General features: G+C 40.1%; 1 protein-coding gene across 1 annotated transcript in view; it reads left to right on the top strand.

Annotated features, from left to right (window-relative positions):
- The window catches only part of LOC120736552 (urotensin-2 receptor), a 60,559-nt gene extending 44,908 nt beyond the window's left edge, over window positions 1-15,651 (top strand). Inside the window, exon 4 of the mRNA XM_040036774.1 lies at window positions 14,821-15,651. The gene's annotated coding sequence lies outside the window, so the exon portion shown is untranslated. The remainder of the gene's footprint in view (window positions 1-14,820) is intronic.
- Window positions 15,652-16,646: the final 995 nt, after the last annotated feature.

The raw sequence follows: 16,646 nt of genomic DNA, 5'->3' as shown, positions 1-16,646 counted from the left end.
TCGTAAACCTCGTGGAAAGCCTTCCCAGAAAAATTTAAGTTGTTATAGCTGCAAATGTGGGAAACATAATATTAAATCCTATAGATTAATAATGGGATGTCAGTCGAGTTCATATGAGTGTTGTAACGGCGGTCTGGCGAGGCAGCTAGCAGGTCCAGCAGGCATGTGGGGTGGAGGTTAGCCGGACCACTCAGAGGCCATTCAGTTAAATAGAAAAACAGGCATTAACAGAACAAGACCATACAAGCCAGGTCTCCACGGCTCTACTCTGTTTGTACATACATGTGTACGGTCAATGGTACGGTCTCTCTAAACAGATGCACGGACAGCAGCATGTTTGGCTGTAATGGCTGCCGCTGCACTCACACTAGGAGACTTTCCAACTACTACAATAATAGGATGACAACCCCTAGTGGTGCTATGCCATAATAAAGGTTCTTACAGTGTGAAGGCAGATGAACGAATACTTTTGGAAATATAGTGTAAATGTGGTAAATGTGTTCAGATTTTGTTTTTTTGTTTCACATCCGTTAGAAAGTCATTTCAGGGCCCCGTACTGACCAGGTGTGGTTTCTTTTTTGTAGTCTGAAGTGCTTGAAAAGAAGGCAATTGGACTTCTTTAGGTTCATGAAGATGTTTCTACTCTCCATTCAAGAGGCTTTCTCAGTTATAAAACAACTAATGGAGGGTCTTAGTTAGGTACATTGTCATGAAAATGAAAAAATGTCCTCAACTTGCTTTGAGATAAACCTACTGTGGATTAATATAGTGACTCCTGGAATACTGATTTGTTTGTGCACAAGAACAAAATCATGTTTGGGTGTATTTTGTAGTGGTCGTTCATGTATAGCTCTTGTATTGTAATCATATCAGAAATCACAATCGTTTATAGCGATTCATGGCAAAAGAGCGTTTAAAAGTTAGTCAGCCTGCTGTTCTGTTGTCCATAAGTGATTCCATGGGAATCCACACCTGGTGGTGTATCAGACACTCTGGGTTATTGCTTAGGTAAAATGTTTCATACACACTTCACACCTGCACCTGTCAGCGAAGGCACCCAGCGGTGACATCCCCGGCTCGTTCCTCTGCCAAGGTGAACCTGCCAAGCTCGTCTGTCTGTCTGTTTGTATGTGAGCTTGAAAAAAAACCCCTGCTGTGTTTCAAAAAATTTGGTGGAACAAGGGAAAAGTGAAGAAACAGTTAAAACTGGCCGTGGATCACACTTATTTTCTTTAAAAAATAGCATTGGCCTTGACAGTAGGATGCATGTGTGCCCATCTGCTGGGTTTGGCAGCACCTGTAGTTTAACAATAAAGCAAACACTCAGCGAAGAACTGCTCTGTCAGAAATACAACAGAGGAACGACTCATTTATCTGCTTACGGTGCAGCCAAGAAAATTCATGCTGTTTTAAAAATCAGTCAGTTGTAACCTGGAGCAACTGTGATCTAATTTCACGCTTTAGGACACGAATAGTTTTCACATAAAAGCTGGGAACAGGGGTTCACTGCATTTTTGATTCCCAGACACTAAAAACATAAACTAATAAGGCTGAAAGTCACAGAGTTTCTTTAACAGAAGAGATTATTTGATAAAAGTGTCCTTGTATACAGTACATGCACAAACTACATTTATACACCGATCTGTTATTACATTATGAGCACTGACAGGTGAAGTAAATATCACTGATTATCTCTTGATCATGGGACCTGTTAGTGGGCGGGATATTAGGGACCAAATGAACATTTTGCTGTCAAAGTTGACGCGTTAGAAGGAAAGCAGGAGAAATGGGCAATTGAAATGATATGAATGAGTTTGACAAGGGCTAAATTGTGATAGCTAGATGACTGAAACATAGCATTGTTGAAACTGCAGCTCTTGTGAAGTGTTCCTAGTCTGCAGTGGTGAGTATCTATCAAAAGTGATCCAAGGAAGGAACAGTGGTGAACCAGCCACAGGGTCATGGGCAGCCAAGGTTTATTGATGCATGTAAATATTTGTATGACCAACCAAATATTTGGCGGGGGGTCATAAAGCCTAATCACTGTATGTTATCTGTTGTTGTTAGTGGCTGATTTCATTGTTTCAACTTGGGATTCAGACTGTCAGAGGCCTCGGAGGACAATATGCAGCATGTAATCCATCGGCAGTGGAAACAGTCACAGGAAACCTAAAGCCTTTAGAATAGTTGTTTTTGTCTTTTTCCTATTTTAAATATCATTTATGTTGCCTTTTTTTCTGAGCTAGTTCAGGCAAGCAACTCAAGCTACATGGCATCCTGCCACTTTCCAACTACGCCTTTCCAATTTGGTGGTTGATTTAAGCTGCAAATTTTGCACCTCTCTCTCTTTAACAAGTCAGTGCTGCTGCTGTCCTGCATTGCAGCCCACACTTTAAACCACTCCACCACTCCAGCATCCACCCTCTGGGGACTCAGGGGGAATGTTTACACAATTTCTGTGTGCATGGAGAAAAAAGCTTGCAGTCTAGATACCAAATTCTATCTGTATTCTGCTGCTGTAATGAAACAGTCGAACATACGTAATAAAAATTAAATACTACACTACTCATTAGTGTAGTATTTAATTTTTATTATGTACATCACATACATGCACATATAGTGCTGTATATAGAAAAGTGCATTGACACGTTAACAACAATTAACAAGAAACATTGCATTGCTAGAAAATGATCAGCGTTATTGCTACGTTGCTTTTTCCAAGCACCAAGCAAAACATAAATAAAGATTTTAATAATATTAAAAAATAATTTTTAAAAAAAAATAATATTAATATATCTGCATATGTAATGAGTGAGAAAATGTAATTACCACACCACCGTAATGAGTAAATCAAAACACCATTCAATTGATGAACGTTTAAAGTTAATTATCAAATAAAAGCTTAAATCAAAAGTGTATTTGTGGGGAAAAAAAAAACCACACACATTCTCCCATTAATAGATGTTTGTGTGCAGTGTTGTGATTGCATGTGTGGATGAGGCCTGCAGTGCTGCAGGGCAAAGATAGGAACAAGCCACTGAGCTTTGGGTGTTAAGCCAAGTGCTATGAGCTAGGTCTGTGTGTCCTGCCAGAGCAGAGGGAGTCAGAATAAGAAGCCATAACAAGCAGAGTACAAAACTGGAACACCAGCTCTACTTTTAACCCGTCTTCTACCCGGACATTCAGTTAAAATTCCACCCAGGCGATTTTACACTCGACACGTCTTGATCTATTTCTCGTCCAGAAGTGTAGTGTTGTAGTCCAAATTCCACAAGCTGGCATCCAAGTTGAACATGGTCCAGAGTATGTGAAGTTCATAACAATAGAAACTCTGATAACCACAATAATTAGCCTGTAAGATTTTCTCCCAGCCCTTCCACGGAGATTTATAACACTGTGCCGCTAATATGCTTTGCAATCAACTTTGTTTGAAGGGCTGGTAGCTAAACGCTTCCTTCAGCGCTTCAAACAAAAATCACACAATTCCTTAAAGACGGAGAAAGAAACCACGCTGAAGTTTGCTCTTTTCCCCACTTAGCTGAATAATTTACATATGTGGATATACAAGAAATGGCAGAGGAAATCAGTGAGCCCTCACTTCCTCAGCACACTGAGATCCACATGGTGGCTGATGAGCTCTTGATGAGGCTTTGGCAAAGATGGTGCAACTTGCCTGATGGATGCTGCCAAGTGGGCTGTAAGGTGGTTTGGCTGCCACTGAGGACACAGGGGAGGTTTGCTGGAACATGACTGTGGAGAAAATGACAGTGGGAGGAGGAGGGAGGGGGTGTGATGGAGGAGGTAGATCAGTGGAAGGGTGCAAAGCCAGATGCATAGCAATCTCAAGTCAACAGGTGTCCAATGAGCAGTCATTCAACTTTCTATTTTCTGCCCAGTGCTATTCTAACAGCAGAAGAACAAAGTGGTGAGCTAGAGCGATGCGGATAAGAGTCAGCAAGCTTAGGCGGCTCCAAACTGTAGAGCTTGCATTAATGAAACATCCTCTTGAGGAGAAAAACTACACTTGAATGTGCATTTATATACCCTATAAGCACGCTGTCGTCAAATAGTCCCCAAATGTGTGCCTCCTATAAAGAAAAAATCCTTTCAAAAAGCGAAGATTCATCTTCCTTACTTTCATGCCCGCTAGGACCTGAGTGGGACATGCATGCTGCAAAGTAAAGAGGAGATAAAGCATGTGCTCGCAGCCAAGCAGGAAGCTGGAAAAACATCCCAAACATCGGATAACAAGCCAACAATGAATATTTCATGGCTGTGTTAGTCAGCAATGAGTCAGACGATTGTCCACTGAAGCAGTGATTGACCATTCATAGTACAGCTGTTTTTCTTTTTTTCAAATATAAACCATATAAATATAATATAAACTTGCAGCTTGCCTTACAGCCTGGGCCGTATCCAGCTGTAGGGCAAACCAACTATGAATATAAGATGTATAAGGTCAATAACTAGCTTATAAAGTTCAGTTTATTTTAGCATTATATTACTATACAAAACAGCAGTATTCACCAATGGACAATATGCATAAGCAGGTAATATACATATATACTTGCTGACTGATCAGCAGTGAACGATCTGTGTCACACCAAGGTTAAACCTGAGGTTACTGTCCTTCAGGCCCAAATCGAGCTTGGTAGTGCAGACCTCAGCAGAGTGTGATTTGTGAAGGGAAAAAAAAAAAGAAAAAAGACTTTGGGGGGAGGGGTATGTGTGTCTTGTCCCTACCAGGGATAAAAATAATTTTAGCAGAGGCAAAGATAAGTAGACCAGAAGGGGGAAGTCCCACATATCCCTTCTCAGCAGATCATACCGGGGCCTCGGGCTTGTTAACACTTCTGAATATTTCGGCCAGGTGGATTTGTATGTCCAAGGTCCCATGATGCTCTCTCCCTCTCTCTTTATATCTCTCAATCCTTAAGTGTTTGTCTGTGTGTCTGCTATTATCTTTGTTGTGTGAGTCTAAAAGTGCTTACAAAGTCACCTGAGAGAACCATCTGAACTTTGAGGACAGAAAGTTCGTTGACTGTATTATGAAGGCAGGGTTAGGGTTAGTCACTAATAGATGGAGTTAAGGTGCCCTCATTACAAAAACACTTAACCATGACGTCATGAAAGACAGAGTGTTGGTGATTGCTGATTGGAGGGTGAATGTGTGTAAATCTTAGATAGAAAGCACTTCAACGTAGGAAACAAGAGCTTGTGTAAATGGGTGGATCAGACTGTATAAAACACTTGGAGTGTGCAAGTAGAGTTGAGTTTGCAATATTTAGTATAATAAAGTCATTTAACAGGATCCTATCAGGCTACTCTAATTTAACTGAAGCAACATACGGTAACAAGTTTTAACTCTTTGCTCCTTGAACACCTACTAAGGACGATCCTTGAAGCTCCCCTCTGATCTGAGTGGTGTCTGTCATATTTCAGGCTTGCTTATAGAACAAAATGACTGGGTTTGCATCAGGAATGAGTCAGGATGGTCTCTGTCTTTGTAGGTACCCAAAACCAGGAAACTATTCAAATGGTCATCAAACCACATCTTTATGGATATTTAGAATAGAATAGAATAGAATAGAATAGAATTCAACTTTATTGTCATTGCACAGGTACAGGGCAACGAAATGCAGTTTGCATCCATCCAGAAGTGCTTTAGTGATATAGATATATTACAATATATATTAGCAATAATAATTTACAGAGGTCTCCAAACTCATTACGAGTACTGGGGTGGTTGTCAGGGAAAGAGTGAAGACAATTGGCCCCTGATCTGCTAAATTAAAGTGCAGAAACTTCTCTAAGCTTGACTATCAAACTAGGCTGCATGCACTTTAAAGATAATTATGGAAGCACCAATAGCTAGGTGAAGACATATGTTCAGATGGCATGAATGCTGGCTTTATTTGGAGCGAATACCTACTGATCTGAGAACTTTTACTTGAACCACCTAATAAATTTTTACTGCATAAACAGACCTCACAGTCCCACTTCATCTGATGAGCTAAAGGTGACTTCACATACACCTGTCAAACCTCACAAACACAGAACACTGCTAATCAGTGCATGTTCAGCTCCCACTGATTGGCAGAAAAGACGTGTTTAATGCAGAATAAACTCCTATAGTAAGGGGCCTCTTGGATGGATGGATGGATGGATGGAAAGCTTGGTAGTTGAACCGATGGCCTGCCATAAGTTACAGTTTGATATCATAGGGATGGGTTCTTACAACAAATCATGCAAAACTATTTGAGTAGCACAAAAAATGAAAGCATGGATGTGGAAATCATCATAATAGATTGCCTTTAATTTTCCAAGGTCTCCAACCCTATTCCTAACACTAACCCTAGGTATATCCAACATGTATTCTCTCTTTTTATTACATTGTTAAACACTTATGTCATTTTAATTGGTGCGTATTAAAAAAATTAAGTGGAAAACATGATTTATGCAAGCAGAAATCCTTAAAATATTTTACTGCAGATCAGTTGGACATTTAGTCTCAACAAACCAGGTACTGAAGTATCCAAGCATCCAAATAAGAGTCCATTGAGTCTCTGCGTGTGACTTCTTATTGCTGTGTACTATGAGAAAAAAAAAACAGAATGAAATTGAATCAGAGGAAAGGCTGAATGAGAAACTGATGATTCTCTCTTCCAGAAATTGTCACAGCACCTGCAAACAACACAATAGAGTGGAGAATGTTGTTAAGTATCCCTATTGTGTGCCAAGTTTGTGAGTGCACACGTGTGCGTTCTGCACTTTGCAGAGTGCAAAACACACTTTGCAGAGTGCTTACCTTTACAGGGCAGGGCGATGCTAAGTGTTCCAGTCAAATGGATCCAGTAAACGGGATGTGGAAACACTGGCATGCGCGTCAATCCAAAAAGCATCCGGTCACGCGAATACGCACTGACACATTCGGAGGCAAACGCATTACACTTGAAAGTCAATGCAGCTAAAAGTACTGCTCGGGTCCAGCATATTCAGAAAGATATTAAAGCATAATGAGAGCTCAAAGACTAATGCAGTTTGCTCATTTCCTTCAACGTTTTGTGCTTTAGAACATTCAGGTCATGTTCACGATCGTGTTACTTAGTCGTCATTTGGTTCTTCGCTTGTGGTTTCTAAATGTCTTCCTTTGTCCCTGCATTGTCTTTGCTCCACTCTCTGTGTTCTCCGTTTGTCTTTGCATTCTAAGTCTGTTTTTAATTACTTTCTCTTTTATGTTGCTTCACATTGCTTTGATTTGTCTCTTCCAGCCTTTAGATTGTGTCCTCCGCACTGGTTTCAGCGTTGTGTTGCCTTCAGCACTAAGTTTCAAAGGTTCAGACAATAATATAATGAATTTACGTTGAATAGACGTGTTGTATATACATTCTTAGGTAGATGGCCATTTTACTCTGTCCACCACTTTGGTCCAGGATGGTTTTTGAATTTGGCTCGATGGACTGTAAATGCCTGAATGGACAATTCTCCCTACAAGTAGCACCATTAGTACAATTTTTGAATTATACAGTATTTTTGTGCACCTGTGAAACTAGTGACATTAGTTTGTGTTTAGTTCCTTGGAATGATAAAGGCAGTAAGACAAACACAGTGCTGGAGGGTAAAGGAAGTGTGGGGAAATGAGTGGGTATAAAGAGAATCAGACTAGGGTGATGAAAACAAATGAGACCAAGTCATGACTCACAGCTGCAAAATGTGTATTAAATATTTTGACAATTTTTTGATGCAAATTAAATTGCACAACAATGTAAAATGAAAATGATGACCAGTTTATGAAAGACTGGGGTGGCTACGCCGTTGTGATAAGATATAAGCAGTAGGGGTGCAACGATACTCGTATCGATATTGAACCGTTCTATACAGTGCTTTCGGTTCGGTACGCATATGTATCGAACAATACAAAATTTTTTATTTATTTTAGCAACTTTTCTTCTGACGATGCTGTCTGTGTTGAGCGCTCAGTGGATCTGCGTTCAACTACTCTGCCTAGGCTGCACTGTCGAGTTCAGATCCACTGAGCACAGCGCAAGCTAGCAAGACAGAAGCTAAGCTCGTTGCAACATGGCAACTACCTAAACGATACCCGAAACTGAACCTCCCCCACCCTCATTCAGATCTGGCGTTTGGAACTATCTTGGTTTTCATGTGAAGCATGTCGGATGTGCCACGCAATGCTCAATTGGTGGGAACTAGTGCGTTAGCGCAGTTAGCTTGTTAACATGTTGACGCCGTCCAGCCCCACGCACGGGGCGATCTGCGGTAACTCGTTAACGGAGATTTGCCGCGTTGTGGTGTTAATGTCATTTTAACGAGATTAACGCTGACTGCACTAGTGGGAACACAATGAATACGACTGCACATTTACGCCGACATCATCCTAGTGCAAAGACAAGTGGAAGCAGACAAAAACAACAAGCACGCATGCTACAAACTTTAGCCGAGTCATTTAGACAGCCGTTAGCACGTGATTCTCCTTATGGGGACCTGATATGTTTAATATGCTGCTGAGAATATAGCCCAGAAGAAGCGTATAGTATAGCTTTTATTTTGGAAAGATCCATTTCTCTGTAATAAACTCCCTTTTCCAAAGATGAGTGATTCCTCAAACAGAGATTTATTTTTTATTATTATTTTGTTGCTTCAGCAACATTACATTTAAAAACTGTACTTTTGAGTTAAAATATATATTTATAATTTTAATAAATGACAAATTAAAAAGGCATGAACATTTTTTTGTATTGAAAAAATATCAAACCGTGACACCAAACTACCGAACCGAACCGTGAATTTTGTGTATCGTTGCACCCCTAATAAGCAGTGAGACTTTAGTCCACACTTAAGTCGATCCAGGTGGGTGTTGGATTTCACCAGGGCTGCTCTTTGTCACCGAGTCTGTTCATAATTTTTTTGGACCGAATTTTTATGTGGAGTCAACTGGCGGAAGGCTTTTTGTGGATGATGCAGCTCTGTTGGCTTCAGGGTATGGCAGCCTCCAGCTCACAGTGAAGCAGTTTGCAGCTGAGTTTCAAGCGGCAGGAATTAGAATCAGCATCACCAAGTCTGCCCATTATAGATCGTCTGTCAGCAGGAGCCTGTCTGTTGTGTTGACGAGCTGAGCACGCAAGCAAAGTTGTTTTTTTACTGGTCGATCTACATCCTGATCTACATCTCACCTGTGGTCACGAGATTTGGGTAATGACTGAAAGAATGAGATTACAGGTGCATGCAATGGAAATTTGCCTTCTCCAAAGGGTGTCCTGGCTCAGCCTTAGAGACAATGTGAGAAATTCAGTCTTTTGAGAGGGACATAGAGTAGAAACTCTACTCTTACACAGTTGATAGGCGATGAAAGGCATCTAATTCGGGTACCTCAAGGGGTCACAGCAATCAGTGTGTGAACAGTGAACATTAACAGGCTTGGATACTGGTCTATAAACAATTTCAACACACAGTACATAACACACAATTGGGAAATGTTACCCCCTCCTCAATCTGGCATTAAAAAACTAATGTGAGTTGTTTAACCATCAGTATTTTCTTTGGGTATTTAAGTATTTTACATGCTGTTAAAGGACATTTATGCATCACTATTCCAAAATAAAATATTAAAAGAAAATAGCTGAGGACCATTTGTTAAATTTTTACTCTCACAGTGAGCTTACTGGGAACGGACTAATTAAATATTTCCCATCTCAAAGATACTAAACGCATTGTTCAAATTACGCCTTAGATTCCATTATAGTGCCCGGTCTTTTTCTTTATTTCTTTTGTTCTTTTTTCCGAGGGAGATACTGATTACATTTGGGAACCTTCTGCAGATATTGAGAAAAACACAGCCTCTTTGATGAATATTCATTAATCAAAGGGCCTGGGTTCATCAAGATGTAGCGAACAGGAAAGGTCATTTTTATTGCACTGGAATTTGTCTTCATTGAGTGTCTCTGTGGAACAAGTGAAAAGACCATTGCAAACTATCTGTCTATACTTTAATAATTTAAATAAGGTTAGAAGTACACTGAAAATAGCAGATAATATTATTCTGGACCACCCATCATTTAAGCATGCCTTTATTCAGCCCAGAAAAGACCAAATTTAATTGATTCTTTGTGTCAGTATACTAGGAATGGCATATATAACACCAACTGCATGGGCTTTTCTACTTGTGTGTAACCGCAATAAATCTGTAAAAAGATGAACGGATGCCGAATGGATGGATTTGCATCTGACCCACATCCATATGATTAGAATAACAACGAGGACCGTGGTAAAACGCAGACTTAGGTAAATGTGAGCTATGAGAAGACATTTTAGGTTGAGGCCAAAAAGGAATGAATGTTCAATCTATAACAATAAAGCTTGCGGTGATGCTAACATGATGATTATTTAGCGTGTTCAATAAGCCGCTAGTAGTGTTGCACTTAGCTGTAGAAAGTGCTTAAGAAAACTGATGCTGTCTGTTGTAATGCCATTAAGCTGTTGCTCTGGTACTACAGTGCATGACTCCACGATCAATTAAACAAGATCAATTTAAAAAAACAAAAACAAGGTGAGGTGAAGGAGAGTCCATCTGTTAATTATCTTAATCCATTTGCAAACTGTCAGCAGGGCTGCTTATATCAAAGCACACACGATGAGTAATGGCAGCTCCGTGTTATTTTCAGAGTCTAGACCAATTAGCAAGAGCTTAAGTGCTTGTTGCTCTACGGACTTGGCTGAGGCATGTACAATCTATATGTTTACATCACAAATAAAATATATTGATTAGTACAGCAGCAGTGAATGAAGTTATTCAATAATTTGGAACAATCGGTAATACAGCAATTAATCAGATTGGCAAGGCATTCAGTGACGAATGCAACCCTCACCTCCCAGAATTCTCTGCAGTACTCTGCTTTAGTCTTCCCACTTCATGTCATCCTTTATCTACCAATTAAGTCATATATATCTTGATCAACAATGTTGGAAGTAAATCTCTATAAAGTAATTACATTTTTCTTTAACAGCACATATAGAGTCATTTTCAGTAATCACACTGCAGTTTAATCACACAGTGGCAAAGATTTGTTACTTGGTATCTGACTTCAGGAGGAGTCCACAACCTTTTACACACGGTGTAATTTTATTTCACAAAAGGACAAGAAAGAGCAAAGTGTGCCTTGAAACAACTGCTGATAACCTGACATGGACTCTTTGCACTAAGCCAGTACACAGTGAAGCTGAAGTGTATGCTGACCCTGGCCAAGCAGTCAGAGCCTGACAAACAGGTAACAAAAGCAGTGATGAGCAGTCAGGCTCGTTTCATGTGTACCCTGTTTGCACCTGTTTCTACAATGGAATTGCTTTGGCAATCTCTGTGAAGTGCTCTTTGGGCTGCTTTTCAACTTTGCACTCAGCTTTGTGTTAATACTAAAACACCAGGAAAAGGTCTTGTGTGTGTCCATATTAGGATCAAGATTTATGCTATTGCATGGCCTAAAGTTTACTTTGTTAAATGGTAAATATGTGACAATCCATCTCAAGTCCGTGTTAAAGTAATAACACAAAAATAATGTAAAGTATTGTGTAATGCATACTGTGTAAAGTCAAGGCCTTTACACACCAGACACCTAAAATCTGTGCAGTTTTTTTCCTGCCTGTCCTCCCTTAGACATTGTCATACTGTACCACATATAATGTAAAATCTAAACTAACACAGACAGGACTTAAAAAATATTATTAAATATGTGTTAAAAAGAGAGTGAGAATGAGAGTCCCCTCATTCTTACTGCCGCTGTTCACGCCGACCATGTAATCTCGCAGAATGTATTTGCACCACTGCATTTGGCACAAGCGGTCAGAGCTCAAAACTTGCAGGTAACACTGGTAAAATAACATTATTTTACCTCAGACACACAGCAAGATGCTGCTCCAGGTCAATCGGCTCTCTGGAATTATTTCTCCCTCCTCACATGTGTTCCCAACACTGCCAGCAAGACCTGGGTCAAAACATTCCCCCTCTCTCTTCTCATGAAAAATTGGATGGACCCAGATTCTCAGTTTCTTAATTTTCTTTCTTTGAAACATCAGGAGCAAAACCAACAAAAAACCCCATCAGGAGCAGCTCATCATCGCTTGATGTCAACTTTGTTTTCACACCGTTTATTTTTAGGCCTTAACAATAAAAAGAATCAGTCCCATGAATGATGAGTGATTATAGTCCATGGTTAATTTTGGTAAGCACCTCATAGTATAACAGTCATGTTGACTTGTTGACTACAGTAGTGTAAGAGTTAATATTGTTGCCTCACAGGAGTAAACTGGGGTCTCTCTGCATAGAGCTTCCAGGTTCGTGTGCCTGTGCAGGTTCCCCACCCCACACCTCAAGTTAAATGAGGGATTATGAAAATGGCTGAATAATCTACATAAACCTCCTTATCACACAACTCATTAGCTGCACGTGTGTTCATTATCTGTCTCCAAGCAAGGATGCTTCAGTAGTGACTGAGTTATGTGGCAAACTTGTTTTATCTGTGTGAGTACGTGCTGAGGAGCACAAATGTGAAATTACTATTGAAGAGTCTGTCACACATTTTGTGGTTATTTAATGCTCTTTTTTTTGTCTTTTGCTTAAAAAAAAACACTTTCTGATCACATTTCCATAACTACTTTTAATGATGTTCTTCTGGCAATCCTCCTCTACTGATGAGCTCCACATCTGGATTCAGATGTGCATTCTCTGCAGCATCCTTGATTTGTGGTCAGACTTTCGGGAAATTTTCTGCCTGCAAAAGGCCTGTGAAGACTCTAGCATAATTTCTCTGACCTTTTTGATTAAACTCAGATAAATGTGCACTTACTTTTGAATAAGATGATTATTTTAACACCTTATGCTTTCCGTTGCTGAGATTGAAATCCATCAAGTAAAGCTGCAAAGACGATAACAACAGAGCAGATTATGAAGATTGATTTTTGTTTTAAAAAGGGAGCTGGGGTTAAGCTAACTATTTAAAAGTTGTTCCCTTAGCAATAGTCATATACTGTTGTAAAAAAAAAAGAAGAAGAAGAAGAAGTAATGCAGAGGGCTCTTATTATTACTCATAAATTATGTTTGTGTTTGGCAACACCCCATTGTGCCCAAAGTAATTTGGCCCAAAGCAGAGCAGGAAGTGAGATCTGCTTTGCATTCTCATACCTTAGGCTTCCTCCCAATACACTTGCACAAATCCCTATCCTACTCAGCATGCACACAAGTGCTTTCTTCTGGTGTTTAAATATTAACACAAAGCTAAGAGCAAAGCGGAAAACCAGCCCAAAGATCACTTCATCGAAAATGTGGCCACAGCAGTTCTTCTGTTGGCGTGAGTACAGGTACAAATGGAGGCTCCAGTGTTATAAGCATGACTACTCATCTCTGCTTTCATTACCTACTGGTAACAACTCTTTGATTGCTTGGGTTGACTTGGTTCAGGAGTGGCTATGGGGAAAAAAAGATTTCTCATTTGGAGGTTTTGGCTCGTGTATCTCACAAACCCTCGTGTATCTCACATCCTCGCTGCAGAAGCAGTGATGTGAGTAAGGCTACGTCTACACTGATAAATTTGAAAACAGCGTTTTCGTCTAAAAACGCTCCGCGACCGTTTTCAGTTGTTTCATCCACACTGAAAATGTCCCTGTACTGCGCATGCATCAAATGTAAGACCATTCAACCTGCATCATTTTCGTCTGCCATTTATTTACTTTCCGGCTCTTTGAAACGGCGTGGCAAAATGTCAAGTGCCGAGTTTTATCTGGAGCTATCTGGAGCATGTCCAAACTGATATTAATCTGTAATAGGGCTGACAAAATTAGGAGCAAACAAATAAACTGCTGTACAATGCCGTCCGCCGTCTTAGTTTTAGTCATATATGACTAAAATGTGTCACCGTTTTCGAAAATCTCAGTTTTCGCAGTCCACACTGTGACGCGAGAGAAAAAGATGCGTGCGGACATGGCCTGAGAGACATTGTAGCGTGAATAGTCCCTGTTGGATGGATGGAGGGGTGGATGGATGGGTTGGTCAAACATTGGAAGTTAATGCAAGATAATGCTGTTTATTTCCATAGTCCAAGTTACTTGACAATGTCTGTTGTACGCCTTTATTGGTGTTTACGATTGTGACCATGGCAATGAAGAGCCTGTATTTGTAACTGCAAACCTAACTAAGTTGTTTTGTGCCTATAGGCAAGATTCTGATTCTCCACTACCAATTATAACCCATAGGAACAAATCTTGGAAACGTAGTACCCTCATGGACTTTCAAACAATTCTGCAGGGATGATAAGGATGGACACATTTTGTCTGTGAAAAGCTATAGCTTCAGCTCCATATTCCAGAGGCACAGTTCATTTAAAGAGATTATACATAGTGCACGGTGATAAACTTTCTTTTGGAACAAAAACCAAACACCCCAGGGATGATAGCACTGAAACTGTAGACACCGTTTACTGCTAATCTGATCCTGCCAGGCAATCCTGTTTACTGTGCACTCTAAATCACACTGTAATGATTTTTTTGAGCTCAAGATGTCTGTTTAAGCAACTTGATAAAAGAGAGAGAAAAAAGCTGTGACTACCTTCGTAAACGCACGCTGGAGCTGATAACAGCTTCTTTGCTATTTTTACCTCCATGTTGCTTCCAAAGAGGACACACTGTGCAAGTAGGGAGAAGTGTTTGTGTGTGTACATGTAGGGAGAAGTGTTTGTGTGTGTACATGTACAAGTTTTTTTTAGAGGATTTACAACCACAGTAATTATAGCCATGCTCTGTCCTGTGTGTCCCTGACAGATATGACTGAGAGCTGTGAGGGGACATAAAAAGAAGAAGCAGTTGGAGACACAGATGGGAGCAGAGCCCGAACTCCACTTCACTCCATTCGACCACAAGTGAGACTGAGGACAGAGAAGATGTCTTGAGTATTTTGTTTTTTAACATGTGCGGACACAATTATGTTAAATGAACACCTGGAGGAACCAGTGCTGTTGGACACAATGTACAAAACAGAACCCCCTCCTCACCACCCTCGCATGCATATTCATCACTTGCAGAACTTCCTGTTGCACAGAGAGAGACCAATGTCTCAAAAACACAGACTCGTCATATTTTTTCGGGTTTTCTCCCATGCTTGCTTTCTGTGCTTGCGCTGGGTCAGCCTGCATGCTGGCCCAGGTCAAGCTGTTATTTCCTGGTGACTGAGAGAGGTGTACAGTACATGCTGCTGACGCACAAGTGGGAGGAAAAACAGGAATCGAGGGTTTGATTTTGAATAACACATAAAAAACAAAAACAAAAAACAATGTACTTACGTTGGTCAAGTGGCAAAATATTACACAATGTCTTTAGCTGGTCCTTGCGACCCCTTCTTGGAGGGCACTGTAAATGTTTTGTTCTTCAAAACAGCAGGTAGAAAAAGATACCGACTACAAATGAAGACAAATTGTAAATGCTAAAACATGAATGCTGTTATGAACTTCTAAACTCCCACTCTCTGGATTTCCTGTTTTATAAAGAGCGCTCATGAGATACTCCAAAATTAATGGAGCCCTAAGGAGGTGTAATCCAAATATGTACATTGTGTGGTGATTTTCTGCAACCACCATAAAGAGCTGCTTTCCTTTACTGGTGTGCTCATCTGCTCTGGTTTGTATGGAAGCTTGTTTCCGCCACTGCAAATGTTTTTTTTAGCCATCCATAACTCATGTATCTCAAAATTTTGAGTTAATCAGCTAAAACGTTTAAGAAAATAACTCTGCTAATCAGGAAGCGCTGTAGTCAACATGACTGTTATACTATGAGGTGCTTACCAAAATTAACCATCATTTCGATGTTATCCGGAAGCAGAACATGGAAGGCATTAGCTACCAGTGCTATAGCTAAGCTAGCAATGCTACAACTACGCTAGCAGCATTCGGCTGAGTTACCAGCGCTACTGCTGCTTGTCACAAAATGTTCAAATGTTCAAGCATCGGGTTAGCTTAGTGGGATGAGCAGGTGACCATATGCTATATGGCCAGGGAGAGCAGTAGACCCTGGTTTGATTCTAATCCGTGGGCCTTTGCTGCATGTCTTCCCCTCTCTCCCCAGTTTCCTGTCTCTTTACACTGTTACTATTGAATAAAGGCTAAAATGGCCCAGTAAAATAAATAAATGTTCAAACTGCTGAGTACTCTCAGCATGGCTTTACAAATGATGAAATGTGCTATTAGCTGACTCACAGGCATTAGCAGAAAAGTAGCTTGTTCATGTTTACTACATTTCGGTAGCACATTGATGATATCACTACCTGATTTTCAGTACGCATTTGTCTATGCCATCTGCTTCTGGGTAAGCAGCTTCCTGATTTGCAGAGTTAAGTCAAAATTCCAACAAAATAACTCAAAATTTCAAGTCATGCTTGTCCTCTTTTCTCCTCTCTTGAATTCCTACCAACCAATAACATCAAATAGCAAAATACTGGCATCTTTTAGAAAAACAGCTTTCATGTAAGTAAAACTAATGGGTATTTGTAGTGTTTTATTTCAGTGCAGACACATTATTGATTGTGTATTTGTGAAAATAAAAATAAAATATGTGCTTTTGTTGTCTAGAAGCAGGTGTAAATAACTATTTTAGCC

This window comes from Simochromis diagramma, unplaced genomic scaffold (genome assembly GCF_900408965.1).
Source record: "Simochromis diagramma unplaced genomic scaffold, fSimDia1.1 OVJJ01000371.1, whole genome shotgun sequence".
In the NCBI taxonomy this organism is placed as follows: Eukaryota; Metazoa; Chordata; class Actinopteri; order Cichliformes; family Cichlidae; genus Simochromis; species Simochromis diagramma.
The sequence above is the reverse complement of the archived record's forward strand: the minus strand, read 5'-3'. Positions and strand labels throughout refer to the sequence as shown.